Here is a 16,950-nt window from a genome sequence, read left to right on the forward strand (position 1 = left end):
ACTTTTATATTAATATGTGCCCAAACTTATAATTTTGTTCAATTTTGTAAATTTTGAGTTATTTATCATAAAAATGAAAATGAGGCAATTTGTTGGCTCAAAACAAATCTTTTCATTAACATTAGAGCTTAGTGCTGCAAACAGAACCATATTTGTTAAATCAGATTTTAAAGTACTTGCAATGTAAAAAAAATCAAAATGCTGTAAAACATTTCACATTTTGGAGGGCAATGATAGTAATTTCTTTTTGAATGATATTCAATTATGTCCATGACCCCCTAATTCCCCCTCCAAAAAATTGTTTTTTCTCTGATTAACCCGTCTTTGTATATAGAAAAGAAAGATGAATTTGGTAATCAATGGAAACGAAAACAGTTTTAGGGCATTTATTGGAACTTATCACATCATCATCATAACCAAAATACTGATCAAATATTGGGTATTCTGAATTCTGTCATGTTGTTAAGTATTCTGAATTTTGTCATGTTATCAGGTATTCTGAATTTTGTCATGTTATCAGGTATTCTGAATTTTGTCATGTTATCAGGTATTCTAAATAATGTCATTTTATTAAGTATTTTGAATCCTGTCATGTTATTATGTTATCTGAATTCTGTCATATTATCATGTATTCTGAATTCTGCCAATTCTAATACATTTAGTTTGAATCAATTATTTGTCTGCTTGTCCTGCTATATCAAGAGTTTTGTCAATTATTCCAAAATTGCAATAATAAAATCACTAAATAATTTCTGAATGTACAGCAGTTTATTAGTCAGAGAAGTAAAATTATGAAAACAAAATGATGCACAAAGTCTACTGACATTGCAAACAATATAAATAATCTATTGAAAAGTTATATAATAAAATATGGAATGCAAAAGTTCAGAACAAAAATAACAGTTGCAAAACCTTTAAAAAGCTGTATTAAAAAGGGAGTAGGTGTGTTACAGAATTAATAAGCTTATAAAATGGAGTATTACAAAATAATATGGGTTTTGGTTTAAAATGATTAAAATGCTAAACAAATATTTGAAACGTTTCAACTAGAAGGCCTTTCAAATATCATCATGGAGATTATAAGGCCAAAAAGAAGGGGAAACTTCAATTTTATTTGTACATTCAAAAGTGCATATTTCTGGAATATAATATATGCCAGGAAATTAAAGGCTCCCAATTTAAAATATGTACTAGTTTACAATTCTGAAATAGATTTGTTCATTTAAACTGATATTGTTCTCTAGATATTGCTATTTTATCTAGTTGGTAATTGTCTATATTCCATATTTGTGGATAAAAAATCAAGCTAAACGATAGATTCATTATTATGCTTAAATATATTGTTACATGAAGGCCTTTTGTAGGAGTTTATATAAAAGAGAATAATGGACAAAAAATCTAAATAGTTAAGAGAAAAAAAGGACAAAAAATATAAAAAAAGAGTATAATGGGATGCTAAAATATATAAAAAATAGTATAGAGAAAAATGACTTTTAAAGAAAGAAAGGACTCCCATCCAGGCCCTCTTACAGCATGGTTCCTCAATTACCTTTTTTTATCTTTTTATTATATGTTTTGTTTTGTTTCACCTCAACTTTATCACAAATCTATTAAAATAAGTACAAATGTCAGCCAAAAATAAAGTAAAATTGTGACTGTATCCAGGGACCAATAACTATAAATATGTATCAGTTCAAACTGTATCACAACTTGTAATTATTACAACTGGTAAAAAAGCATCAAAAGCACTGAGAAATAAACATACATTTTTAATATACTCCACTGCTATATACATTCAATAATAAAAGATATTTTGTTTTTTAATGTATATTTGCATCATTTTTAATCATGTTTTAATCAACATTCAATTCATAGGCTATTCAGAAATAAAAGATATTTTTTAAAATGCATATATATTGCATGATTTTTTTCCCATCATGGTTTAAACACTCCTCATTTGTAGATCGACTGGAATCTTTAAGGTCTTCTAGTACAAAACTTGGATATTATATGGGGCTGCATACTTTTAAATACAGTTAAATCTCTTTATAGATTGAATATTCGATGAAAAAAAATTTATTGTCCTTATTCAACAATTACAGATTGGTTTCATTCAGTCAATTGTCCTGAACATGCATGTAATATTTGCCTCTGGACGTTAAGCAACCAACAATCAATCAATCAATCAATTATACAGTCAAAAATATCTTGAAAAAAAAAATAATATGAAAAAAAAAATTTTCAGGTGAAACAGATCTTTGCAGATTTTCATATTTGTTATGGGACTGACATAGTTTTGGTCCAAAGTTGGACAAAATCCATTTCAAAAGCAAAACACAAATACTAGTATCATAGTATAGCATTGGTTTAATACTAATTATATTATGAAATACATTAAAAAATTAACAGTAAACTGTTCAGGTATTTCAATTACTGAAAAATTACTGGTCACTTTGATTGGTCAATCTGATTTCTCATTTAAGTAAAACTCTCCAGCAAGGTCAAGGTTGGAAATCCTAGGTTCTTCTTGAAAAATAATATCTCATTTTTAATCTCCATATAAAGCATCTTCAAAATATAAGTAATGCAACACCACCATCATAATGATGCTACAAAATACCAGGAAGAAGGAGTTGTTAAAATGGTACATACCACTACAGGGAGATAACTCTGAAATAGTCAGCTGAACATTTTAATCAAGTTTTATTGGAAAAATTAAGCTGCTCAATGATAAAAATAAGTGTTTGTCAAACTGCTATATATTCAATGAATTTTTTTTTATATCTTTGTCAAATAAATGGTCAAAGTAATTATTTTGTCAAAATTTTATGAAAATTTAACAAGCCAAATTAAATTTTAGTCCAGGTGTTTGGTACCACCTTAAATGAAAAAAAGAATGGGCAACCAACAGGCAACTAATATAAGAAGTAAAATATTACCTTAAATATGTTCAAAATTTATTTATACTCTCAAAAGTTTGATTTTGAAATTTATACACCGAGAGTCCTTAAAAGTTTATAAATAAAACAATTCTTGATTGTATTCTTTGATATATATCAAGAACACACTAATAATACAAATAAAGAGTTTAACCACAGTAATTCAGATAAACAAAAGTAAATATCATTTTATAATGTAAAAATAAAACATTCTTGGCAATAAAAGTTAAATATCCCCGTCTGAGTGGTTATAGAGTAAACATTTGTTATATGGAGATCACACTTCAAAGTTATAACTGCATTAAAACATCAATCTTATTATGGAAATAATGCATATACATTTGCATAACTATAAATAAACCAATGGTATTTCAATTTATTCAATATATATACTGTACAATGTGGGGACAGGTAAGACAACAGGCCTGACAGGTATTTTCAGTAGCCTAAATTAGAAATTCAAGTTCACTCAAGCATAAAATTTAGGTCAAGAAAGGTTGCATTACTGCATGTTAATCCAGGAATTCTAGTGTGCATTTATTCTTGGATTTTGGAATATATTTGCAATTTCAGTAAATGCTGCATACATCATGTACATAATGCTAATAGAATTTAAAATAGAGTTGCATTTTCACTGCAATTTTCAACTTTTTTAAGGAAAAAGTCACAAGAATTTCTGCATTTATAGAGGGGGCCGATATCAAAGGGAGTCTAAGCAAATTCATAAAACAAAGAGGGATCGACACAAGCAAGGCAACAACAACAAAAAATGACATGGCAAACAACAGTCTACAAAATATTACATAGTGACATATATACATCTTTATAATGCAAACCTAAACCAACCTTACCAAAAGGCAAAGGTTATTTAAGTTGCTCTGGAAAAGTAAGCAGATTTTGCTCCATTTGTGCCATAAATGTAATGGCTATTTTTAAAAAACTTTAATTTTTGTATAGTTTCAAAAACTTGTAAAAAATATTTGCGAAAAAAGTGCTTTGAGTTTGTATTTAAATAAGTGGTTGGGGTTTGTTGCTTTTTTGTTTTTGTGTATTATTTAATCAGATTTAAATTAAGTTTGTCTTTCTAATTTCCATTGTTTTACGTTTGTCATTTAGAGGCCTTTTATAGCTTACAAACCCTGTTTCCCATTGTTGAAGGCTGTGTACATGGTGTAGGATGACCTATTATTTCTTAAACATCATTTGGTCACAAGTGTTTAGTTGTCTCATTGGCAAGCATACCAAATCGTCTTAATTATTCTGTTATGGATTATATGTAATATTAAGTTATCAGATGGTCTGGGTATAAGTGCAACCGCACTAGCATTAATTTGAAATTCCATTTACTGCATGAAAAGACATCATATAAACACATTTTCACTTCATCATGTAATGATTTTTCATCCCAGTGACATAACACAATGTTAAACATCCTACATGTCTCAAGTGTGGACAATTGGAAGAAACTCTTAATCCCTAATATATGCACACCTTTAGTATATATATGAACAAATAAGCTGCGTAAAATTTAGGTTGAAACTGTATGAGAAACCCAGACAACCTCAGCACTTTATTGTTTGCATAAATTGTATAAAGAATTACAAACTGACAAAGTTCAACATTCTGTAAATTTTAGTGGAAAATTTAAGAAAATCAAGAACTGGAAATAATATGCACTTTAAACTGCATAATCATGATTATATTAAAGTTCTCGCTTGAAAACACTGAAAGAGGAAGCACAGCAAAGTCTGACATACCATATTCCATAAATAAATAATTTCACCAAAACTGAAAAAGTTCAATATCCTGTAATTTTTTTGATAATTTAAAATATTAAAAATTCAAATGATATGCACAGACTGTCACCATAAGTTTATGTACAAACCTTCTACATACCAGTAACAGTGCCGGATCCAGGGGGTGTCCAGGAATTGGAATTCCCCTTTTTTTTAGGACAATCAATGCATTTGAATGGGGACATGTGGTTGGAACCCCCTCCTTTTGTCCATTTTCAAGATGGCTGGATCCGCCCCTGAGTAAATTAAAAGCTCTAGGACAGGGGGAAAATAATATGCTACCAATCTTTTTGTCACATACAAATAATATTGATACATTTACAAGAGATAACAACACCATCCAAAAGCATTTAGGGTATACATCAATGAGATAGTAAAAAACTGCAATATATACACACACACACACACACCATACAGCTGCTATAATGTATGCTGCTAATTCCATCATATAACAAGCTAATCAAACCAGAGGCCCAAAGGAGGATCAGTATTTTTTTCTTTTCATTGCTTGCTTTTTTAGATCATTGTTGACTCCCAATCGGGAATATGCTACATGTATCATGTAATGTTTACTTTTATTTAAATTCTCATGTTTTCATTCTTAAAAAAAACAGTGTCTGTTATACTTAATTTAAGTTTTAGAGGCCATGTAATTTTTTTACATGTTAAAATAATTGATGTTTATATGTAGACAGCTTTGCCTCTGCTCAGCAGATCTAAGCAGTAGACATTATTCATGCACTCGTACAGATATGATCTAAAAAAGCTAAAATGCACGCCAGCAACAGCATGAAGAGAGAAAAATAATACACAAGAAAACACTCGCTATAGCTTTTATTTGTGTAGATGTTATTGATCCCTCAAGATAACTTACATATATACTTTGCTTGGTCCATATTTTTTCTTGAAGTAAAATCCTGTCAAAACATAAAAAAAAATCTGACAGGACTGAATAAGTGCCAAATTAGAATAAAATTATTTTCTATAAGGTGGCCACATTTTTCCTCAAAAGAGAATCTGTGATGAAAATTGCAATACAGGCATGACAGGTAGAATTACTAACATCCAATTGTTATGACTGTCAAATGATAATAAGACTGTTTTAATTTTATAAAGACTTTTGACTTTGCAGAGGTTTATACCTTTTAACTTATAAGTTAAAATTTATATTTTTTTGACATGTTTACCACTCTCTGGTAGGATATTCTGGTATTCGGTCAAGTAAACAATTTACTTAAGTAAAATCAATCATCATGCTTACAACATTTGTACAATGTATACTGTTTTCATTTTGGGGGAAAAAATAACTGTTTTGTGTTTTCTATAAACATGATCAATAACAATATCCTCCAAAAAAAGTAAAATTTCCCCCAAAATTGCACCAATTGTAAGCTTGATTTTACTTTTAAAATAAGTAGGTAGAGTGGCAAAAACAGTCAGCCTTGTATAGTAAATTTTTCATTGTACAATAAAAAGTTAATATGCATATAAACGTGTCCCATAGATTAAAATGAAACTGAGAGATACAGAATAGCATACATTTTCAGTGCCTTGCTTAATTTTCTAAAATCTATAATCTGGAAGGCAAAATGTGAATACATTTGACTTGAAAAATTTTGTAACAGTGAAAGTACATCATAACATGTACATTTAGTTGCACAAATATAAAATCGCTCATTACATTCATAACATTATCAGATTATGGTCAAAAGGTTTTATCAATCATCAGAATTTATTTTTTAAAATAGACCAGGGTCTGACAGTCTTAAAAATATGTATTTAATTAACTTAATTAGCATCCTACATGTACATGTGATGTATATTTTAATGCTACTCCTAAGACTTAACAGAAAAAATAAGGTATCCTGTATATTAAGTGTCTGGAATGTTTTGTAACTGACCATTACTGTTACTCAAATGCTTAAAGAGACATGCAATATTTGTTATATTCCATGCAAATTCAAATTTCAAGCAATTAGTATCACCACAACACACAATGCATAATGCTAAAAAGGGAAGCAAGTAGTTAACTCGTACCAACGGAAACTCGTACCATGTTAACTCGTACCAAAAAAGTTAACTCGTACCAACTTAAAGTCATACCACTGGGAAGTCGTACCATTAAAAATATTTTAAAAAATACGAATGTTTTGTGGTGTTTTTTCTTTCTAAAATTAATAAAAAAAAAATTGAATTACTGTAATTTTATACTGGATTTTAATGATTGTATAGTCATCAATGTGCTGATGGATCGTCGTCTGATGTAGATGTAGATGTAGAATGAAAACTTGGACAAAAATACGTTTTTTTTTAATTAAGATACTAATATAAATTGTCTTAATTACCTTAATACCCTGCTAATTAATATATGATATTCCTTTGATTGTGTGATTATTGGTTGATTATTAACTAATCAACTTGTTTACAGGTTTTCAGATTTCAGGTCTCATTTACTTTCCTGTCTCATTTACTTTCCTGTGAAGGTGTCACTAGTCTTTTTCAAAGCAATGCATATCTCACACATTAAATGAACATGACATTACTTAAAATCTTAAAAGAAGTTGTCATATTTTGATAACAATACATAGAAGTACTTAACGATCGTGACTGGCTATTTTGCCCTTACCTCGTTCGTTTATCATTACAACTAAAAAAACAACCTTCACTGGCTATGCAACCCTTGCTCGGTCGGTAATCATCATACCTTGTGCAAAATATTATATATAAAAAATTTAATACTTTTAACATGTTGTTCATAAACAATTTACAACCTTTAAAACACACTAAATTAATTCTTTCAGTGAATTAAATTCCTTCAAGAAACAAAAGAAAAGTACCCAAATCTATTCAATGTAACCTGAGACTACTATAACACATGTGTTATAGTAGTCTCAGATGTAACTGATTTGGAATGATTCAAAATTAAATCCAATGGTTATCAGTATAAGTTTAAAAAGATTGATTCAAGGGAGACAACAAATCAAATCTGCCAAGGTATTGTCTATATCTAACATGTCTAATACACATGGAACATTAGCTACAGATTGGTCATTTTACTTTCAAATTATATACATTTTTTGAGAAAAGAATGAGAAAAATAACAGTATATATTCATAATTAAACACCAATCAAATGCATTTAAATAAGTTGGTACGAGTTAGCAGTGGTACGAGTTTACATTGGTACGAGTTATTTTTTAGTGGTACGAGTTGACATTGGTACGAGTTTACATTGGTACGGGTTAACTATAATTCCTAAAAAGATATATAAAATCTTATGTCATATTATCAAGGGTACATATATATTCCAACTCCAATTTATTATGTCAACTTTTTTTGCCATTAAGTGACATCACAGAAGAAACACAAATAAATAAAGATAGAAACTTAAAAGTAGCATCGTAAAAAAGGTAATAATAAAGCAATAAATGACAACATACAAGTACTTCTAGAGGGGGACTCCATACAGAGTTTTATATCAGTTACAAGTATAAATTGCATGTTTTATATTGTCTACGGAAATATATACTGGCATTTGACTAATAAATTATAATTACTTTGTAGTGACAAGGGCTGCATTTGAAGTCTAGAGGGGTACACGTTGCAGTGGTATCATGCTGTTTATTTTTCCCACACAGGAAATGCACAATTATAGTAAAACCCAAGTCAAATTCCGGATACCGATATTTTTCCGGACTTAACTTGAACTCTTCAATAGAAAATTCATCTTTACACGAGTACTGACAGGACAATATGACTACCCATCGAATTTTAATTTGATACATAATAAAAGTATTTTTAAGATTAATTTCTAATCAACAGAACCTTGTAAGGAGCTAATGACAAAAAATGGACATAAAAATAGCCATATGATCCATCTAAGGCAAAGTTGGATCTTACTGTTTCGAAATAGCTGATTCATAAAGTTCTAAATATACCATTTACTGACTTATATTGATCTAAAAATGTCTTATCCTGGTACCACACCAGTCAATATTCTGTTTTCAAGCTTATATCTATGATTAATTAAAATTTTAAGTTAGTATAATATACATTTTTCAAATTTGAATGATTCAGCATTGTTTGTGTAGTGTCTCCGCTTGTCTTAGTTCATTACAACCTTCTTTATGTTTTGGAGATTATTCTTTGACTTAGGGAGCGGTTATTTGAACATGGAGAGGTGAATTAACAGTTCCTCAGTCACTTTGTGATCTACATCTAGTACAACTTTAAACAATGATTTAATCGTGTCCGATCTGAAGTGAAGTAATATTGATTGTAAAGATCTATAAATGCCCTACAGATATGTTTCTATCTATGAATTGTACGATTGGAATTTAGATATAGTTTAATTTGTAATTATCAAATCAATCGTTATTTTATGACAATAGGTGAACAAGACGTTTTGATTTCAGATTGATAGAAAAACATTTTAAAGTAAGGTTGTAATATTTATTAGGGGTTTTTATTGATTTCAGACTTTATTCTCAAGTATCATGTCTGCTTACATCTAAGACCTTCTTATAATTTGTTAATCTTGTTTGTTTACTCCATCCTATTTAAACGAAAACAGAAAATTTAATTGGATGAATCTATTTGTAATGATTTAAATGTTTGACCAACATTGAAATAAATTATTAAACTTGAAAATGGAATCGAGGAAGGTGTTACAACGACAACAACCCGACTCAATTTAAGAAAATAGCCAATTGCTACCAATGGATCTTCAACACAGCGAGAAAATCTCGCACCCGAAGGCGGGCTCCAGTTTGTCCCTAGACAAAAGTGGGTACTAAATCGGCGAAAATGGACGTCACACTAATGGTATACTATAACAACAAAATATAAAGAACACACGCTACAAAGAAACTTTCCATTTAAAACATCTGTCATCTTATGAATTACTTACTGGATAAAAACAATGCAAAAATATATGGATTTGCCAATTCTAATAGGCCTACGAAATACAATGCATCTAAACCATTTTGTTAGACGAACGTCTCATATAGTTAAGCGATCTGTGTTTCAGTACTGGTTACACGTAGTATATTACATAAAAAGTTCGTAAAAATTATTAGTATACCCTCCACCCCTACAACCATCCTCATCCGTTTTAGAAGCAGGTGGTATATATAGCGATTGGGAGCATGTCAGTTAGCGTGTTCGTTCTTTCTGTTCACTCTTAATTGTATTCGCAATCTTTTTCAGTTGTTTTAGTAATAATGCATCCCTATTTCATTTCTTTTCATGGCATATACTTAACTGATTCTGCACCTAACCTCAGGCTCTCATCAGAATTTATCAAAACCGTCTCAGATTTCATGAAATCTACAAAACTCCTAAAATAAAACTCTTTTTGAAATATTTTTACGCACACTGTAAAATAATGTAGATATTTTAGCGATATTAACAAATACGCTTTTTTGTTTGATGGCTAAATTGGCGCATCAATTGAAACTATTTGCAAATGAGAAATCTGTACAGTTTTGCATGACAACAAAATTGGCAAACATTTTAACGCTTTCAGTATTTAGATACTAAACAAAATATAATGCCTAAAGCTGTTTTCCAGTTTGGGAATGTTACCTTTAAATTTCTTTTTGAGTTACGATTAAATATATATATCTGAAAGTTGTAAGAACATGGTTTTCAATATTCTGTAAATGTGACCGTGGCTTGCGAAACTGGTAATTGAAAAACCACATGTATTTGGCAATTATTGCCAGGTACCTAGTTATAAAGGTCTTTATGTGTTGCGGTTCTTACATATTCAGTCTTATGAATTCTTAGCTTTTTAACAGTTTTTTAAAGCGTTTCTTTTAAAGTTTTTAAAGTTCTTGTCCATTCGTTTTTGATGCGTTTTGTTATTTGATTTTGCCATGTGATTATGGACTTTCCGAATAGATTTTCCTCTGAGTTCAGTATTTTTGTGATTTTACTTTTTTCTGGTGATGATAAATTCCGAAAAGTGCTTCGGACACGAATACAATTTATAATGTGTTATTTTCATTTTTTTGTACGGAATGAGGATAGTGAATAATAGTAAACAAACTGAATTTTAAAGGTGGCACGGTAGTATTTCCTGGCCCATAGGGATAATGATAGCCTTTTTAGAATTTTCACCACTTTCTAACACTGCAAAAAAATCTACATTCACACTTAACTGAAGTACTTTCATTTTACTATTCAGAAATGAATTTGAATATGTATCATGACCGTTTACTTTTTTTGCTATTTTTAGAAACCTAAGGCCACTAGTAATTTTAGGTCTTTTATGGTGCAGTGAATACAAAATTTAAAAAAATTCTCAAAAATTCATTTTCATCTGTATGTAAAATTATTTCATATTTTTCTACACCTGATTCATACCTCAGTTTGGGAAAGTATGTTCAGTTGATACTGTATTTGTGTCCAATCACACTGTTTAGATACATTTACCTAAGTAGGGTACACAAAAGAGCAACCTAAATTCTGGAATGCAAATACTACCGTGCCACCTAAAGGAAATGAACATTAAAATAAAAAAAAAATTAATAACAATGCAACCACGTGCACAATTGTAAAAATTCTCCGTATCATATGTCCCTCATATATCTCAAACGAACTGACAATTAAAAATCCATGAATTTAATTTTGCAGTTTATAATGCCTGGAGTAAAATTGCAATCTGATTCAATATCAATGCAACACTATAGCTTTTACAAATTTATTTGTTGTAAAGAGTAAACAGATATAGAATAACAAAATTACATCATTTTCGTAAAAAAAAAAATCAAACTAATTTAAAACAGATGTTTGAAATCTAGTTACTTTACATAACGATTGTCACTTTTATAAGCTAAAGTACAACTTAACAATTTATTATAAAGACTTGATACTTTTTTCACTAAATAGTGTGCACTTTTTTTTACTTTGATGTATCATTTTTATCTTTGATATTACATAATTCTCTTTGCTTACTTTCGATTTCTCCAATGTAGCTAAAATTCAGGAATTACTTAAGTATTTAATATCAAATGTCCTAACTGCCGCGGAGTAATACCGACTGTTACATGTATAGTTGGGTTGTCTTATTCATCATACATGTTATAACAGTAGCCTCCTTATACAACAGTATAGTTTATCGTCGGGTCGTGTTATTTTAGATTTATGGCAGTAGTAAAGTTGGGTCGTATCGCCGATTTTCGCACAATGGCAACAGACCAGTCAAGTAGAATCGTCTTCGAAAAATGACATCACAGTAGCCGAGTAGTGTCCCTCGATACCGTTTCGTTGAATCGAAGTTTAAGTCGATTGTCTTTGGCTTTAGACGACGACATAAGTTAGGTCGGGTTCTCTACCGACAGCGATGTCTGATCTCACAAATAAACCAACAATTGCATTTCCTGAAATGAAAAAAAAATCATATTTCACCCTTTGCAATATTTATTTTTAATAAATACAGGGTTTGAGAATTTAGATACAGCATTGTGTTTTTATCACACAGAAGAAACGATTGAGAGACAATGTAATCTAAAACAAGAATGTGTCCATAGTACACGAATGCCCCACTCGCACTATCATTTTCTATGTTCAGTGGACCGTGAAATTGGGGTCAAAACTTTAATTTGGAATTAAAATTAGAAAGATCATATCATAGGGAACATGTGTACCAAGTTTCAAGTTGATGTAACTTTAACTTCATCAAAAACTACCTTGACCAAAAACTTTAACCTGAACTTCGCACTATCATTTTCTATATTAAGTGGACCATGCAATTGGGATCAAACTATAATTTGGCAGTAAAATTAGAAAGATAATATCATGGGGAACATGTGTACTAAGTTTCAAGTTGATTGGACTTCAACTTCTTCAAAAACTACCTTGACCAAAAACTTTAACCTGAAGCGGACGGACGAACGGACGGACGGACGAACGGAGGCACAGACCAGAAAACATAATGCCCCTCTACTATCGTAGGTGGGGCATAAAAAAAATGCGTAACTTATGGTGGCCGGTTAAGGCCATTTCGCGTTTACAAACTAGAGACAACTAAATGATATGTATTATGATAGTTCCTGCGACTTTATTTTATAAAAATGTGAGGGTATCTTCACACAATCGATTGAAATAATAAACAACACAACTGCTTTTCTCATATGGTAATATGTATTTATGTAACAAGACTTAAAGCTGCGGTACATGTAATTGTTATATTCCAAAACTGATTAATTTAGCAACAGTTGCGAAAAGTAAAATAACAAAAATACCGAAGTCTGATGTAAATTAAAAAGGAAATTCCGTAAACAAATGGCAAAATCAAAAGCTTAAACACACGAAACAAACGGATAACAATTGTCATATTCCTGAATTGTTTCAGGCATTTTCTTATGTAGAAATTGGTGTTTAAAACCTAATTGAATAGATAGCTAAACCTCTCACTTGTATGACAGTCGCATACAATTCCGTTATATTGACAACGAAGTGTGAACAAAACAAACAGACATAATGGTAAATTTTCTTGCATAACATATTTGTAGAAAAATGGGGGTGTATTATACTTTAGAATTAAAGTAGTTTCTGCTAGTAGTTCAACGGGGATAAATAGTTGGAAAATGATTATCATGATTCTCTCTCTATATATATATATGTGTGTGTATGGGTGAGGCTGTTTGTTAGAAATGTCTCCTGTTAACCGTTACACGAGTTGTCAAAGGGATTCTTAAATGTATTCTTTAAAACAGTACATATATCGTGTGATACTTGTTCATTTCGATTGGAAGCTTGGCGAGAAACATACTTTAATTGGACTACAAGTAGAAGGAGAAATAATGTGTTGATCATGTTTAAAAAAAACACCAAACCTGAGACACGACCGCGGCCATACGTTTTCATTTTTGCTTAATGTGTTTCTTATCAACAGGGGTGTTGGTCGATTGGTGTCAGGAAAGAGACATTAGAGTTATTATAGTAAGTGTTCTCAAAACCAGATTGTGTGATAAACTTGTTAAGGTAATATAAGTTTTAAGAAAGACTAAAGGCAAAAATGAACACTTAAAAATGAATCATAAAAAATGTAAAACACTGTTATATAGACAATTGTAAAATACGATGGATAGTCATTCCATTTGATTCTACTTAAAATTATAAATATTATTAATGTCGACATTTTCTGTCTGGATCGTTACTCGTTAATGTTCCAATTTTGGGACACGCTAAATATAATGTCGGCCTTATTTACATATATCATGAATATGCACGAGTGATAGTAATTTGACGTTACGTCACGGAACGTAAAAAAAAATGCATATGTAATCTTAGTATTTATCCCTAATGTATCTTTTTTATTGTTTTCATCTTGTATGTAGATACTTCAAATTCCAATAAATACATTCCAAAAAGTATAATAGACAAAAAAAAATCTGCTTTGTTTAAAATTTAGTTTGAACAGTTTTATAAATTTCAATAGGTTCCGTCTTGTCTGCATGTAGAAGATACAACCATTTTTTATAACTGTCATCTCTTTATTCTATACCTTTCAATATATCTACTGCTGATGCTTTGACAACTGACATATTTTTAATTCAAAGGTCGAAAGAAAAGTGTTTCTTATTAAAAATAATTTCCCCGTGTTTTGTTGTTCCTCAGCAGCAACTAATAACGAATTCCTTCCACGGTCCTGTTAATTTTGTATTTATTCAGGGATGCAGTAAATTTGCAAATCGAATTCGTGTCAATATTCATATTGAAAGAAATATTCATTTTTGTTAATTCAAAAACCATCTTCTATTCGGATTCATCGGCTGTGTAAAGCAAACCAGCATATATAATTAAGTAAAGTAAAATGAATTTGTATCTTTATAATGCGATTTTTCTGCATTTTTATGAAACATATTTGGGAGCTGATATTTTGGCGACATTTAACTGATTTGTTGAAATAACATATTCTATGTGTGTTCAAATTCAACAAGCAAAGACCGCTCATAATATTCAGTATTGATATAATAAGCATTACAGGTTTGTATTTCAGGAAAAATCACTGAAATATAAAATCAAATTCATACTTTTTTGAAATACCAAACAATAGAGAGAATCGTCAGCAGTATTGTGCAATTGGAGATTTCACATACCATGCAAACCCTGACAATACACATTGATCTGACTAAGAGTGACCGCAAATAAAGGTAACAGTATTATACCGCTGTTCAAAAGTCAAAAATCGATTGAAATAAAACAAATCCGGGTTACACTTAAACTGAGGGAAACAAAAGAAACAAAACGACAATGCAACATACATAGAATCGAACAATTAGATAACAACTTCAATATTCCTGACTGCCATATTACTGACTTTGTTTAAAATTTAGTATAAATAACTTTCTAAATTTCGATTGGTTCCATTTAGTCTGCATGTAGACGATATAGAAATTCTTTATATTGAATAAAAGTTATGCGATCTGGTCCAAGGACACAGTTATCGTCCTTTGGTTTTCGGTAGACGATATAGTAATTCTTTACATTGCCTAAAAGTTATGCGATCTGGTCCAAGGACACAGGTCTTTTATATAAGCTTTGGATTTCAAATATTTTGGCCACGAGCATCACTGAAGAGACATGTATTGTCGAAATGCGCATCTGGTGCAAGAAAATTGTCTACGAATATAGTCCCTAGTGTAAACAGTGTATAACTTGCATGTTTTATTTGATACACTTTCCCAATTTATTTTTTGATATTAAATGCATGAAATATTAAGTAGGGGGATGTAATTACATGTTAAAAAAATTTGGGTGCTGAATCTTTATGTAAAGTTGTGATTTGGTCCAGTTCAAAAAGGTCAAATTTTATCACGTCTGAAGCTGTCAAACTGAATTTTACACCCCCTTAACACAGAATTGTCAATATTTAGAGTTTAAGCTGGTAGAAGTTTCTATAATTTTGATATTGTATGTCTCACTGGTAGTATACTACACTGTAAAAATCTTTTTGAGAAAGAGCAGGTGCGATTTTTTAATTTGAATTTGTTGTCTAAAAGTAATGCACTACGAAATAACTGTGTTCTCGGGCCATCTGCAAAGCACTGACATGATTTACAATGTTGATATTAACAAATATTTTTAGTATGTTATTGTTATAGGGACTCAGGTCTAATATGCAAACATCTTAAAAGTATTTTTAGTATGTGTTTTTAAACACATTAAGATTTTCCTATCGAAAAAGATTGTTTTAGGCAACAACAACAAAGTTGTATTTGGAATTACTAGTAACTGTAAAATGTTATACTGTAAATTTTAATTACAATAAGTATAATTCATATTTATGAATTTCCTTCTGAACTTACATGGTTTCGACCATCTACTTAAAGTACACACGAAATTAAACAAACAAGCATGTTCATAACAAATTTACCTATGAATAAAAGTCATTTTAAATTTGAGATTTGATATTAACATTGATTTAGAGTTATTAATTTGATCAAACAAATTTCTTTTCTGCAACTTAGTTTTATATTTAGAATTACAGCTAAAAAATTAGGCCTTATTTTACCAAAGCAAGTGTGTTTGTGTATGCATGTGCTTTATTTCTAGCTTTTTGATGTTGTATTTTCATATCATTTCAATTAAGAGGAGCTAATCAAATATCAAAGGACTAGTCTGGACCGAGATTCTGGAGATACGTATGGAGTCAGGTAATTTTGGTCTCCATTTATCCAAGATCTTTCAAGATGAATAATCAAATTTGTGGCCTGCATTTCCTTTTATTATTTGTTCTTTTGAAATTTCACAAGTGATTGATGTTTCTTTCAACCTTTGGTTTACGATGTTTAATGTTTCTGATAGCATCTTTGACCAATTTTATGATAATCGTATATTCCGAACGGGGTAACTTTCCCACAGTTTATTTACAAAGGCATCAGAGAAATATTAACATGTCATTTTCAATCAGCATATATATTTGTGTCGATTATTCATCTTTCTTTATGATAAAAATACCATTTTCTCTATTCACATCATTTTTGAATTCTTAACAAAATTTATTTTTATGTTCCAATTATCATTTTCACGTTTACAAATATTAACTCCAAGTAGCATTATTAATTCGGTATTAAACGTAATTGTACATTTACGATTCAGTAGTTCCCATTGTCAAAACCTTAAATTTTCTCCCTAAAGAAATATAGTTATTTCATTAAACCAACCTTTCCCCCATATAACATTCTCTTTATTTCAAGAGAAATT

General features: G+C 30.1%; 1 protein-coding gene across 1 annotated transcript in view; it reads right to left on the reverse strand.

Annotated features, from left to right (window-relative positions):
• The window catches only part of LOC143045101 (paired box protein Pax-5-like), a 77,344-nt gene extending 68,947 nt beyond the window's left edge, over window positions 1-8,397 (reverse strand). Inside the window, exon 1 of the mRNA XM_076217401.1 lies at window positions 8,292-8,397. The gene's annotated coding sequence lies outside the window, so the exon portion shown is untranslated. The remainder of the gene's footprint in view (window positions 1-8,291) is intronic.
• Window positions 8,398-16,950: the final 8,553 nt, after the last annotated feature.

This window comes from Mytilus galloprovincialis, chromosome 9 (genome assembly GCF_965363235.1).
Source record: "Mytilus galloprovincialis chromosome 9, xbMytGall1.hap1.1, whole genome shotgun sequence".
Lineage (NCBI taxonomy): Eukaryota > Metazoa > Mollusca > Bivalvia > Mytilida > Mytilidae > Mytilus > Mytilus galloprovincialis.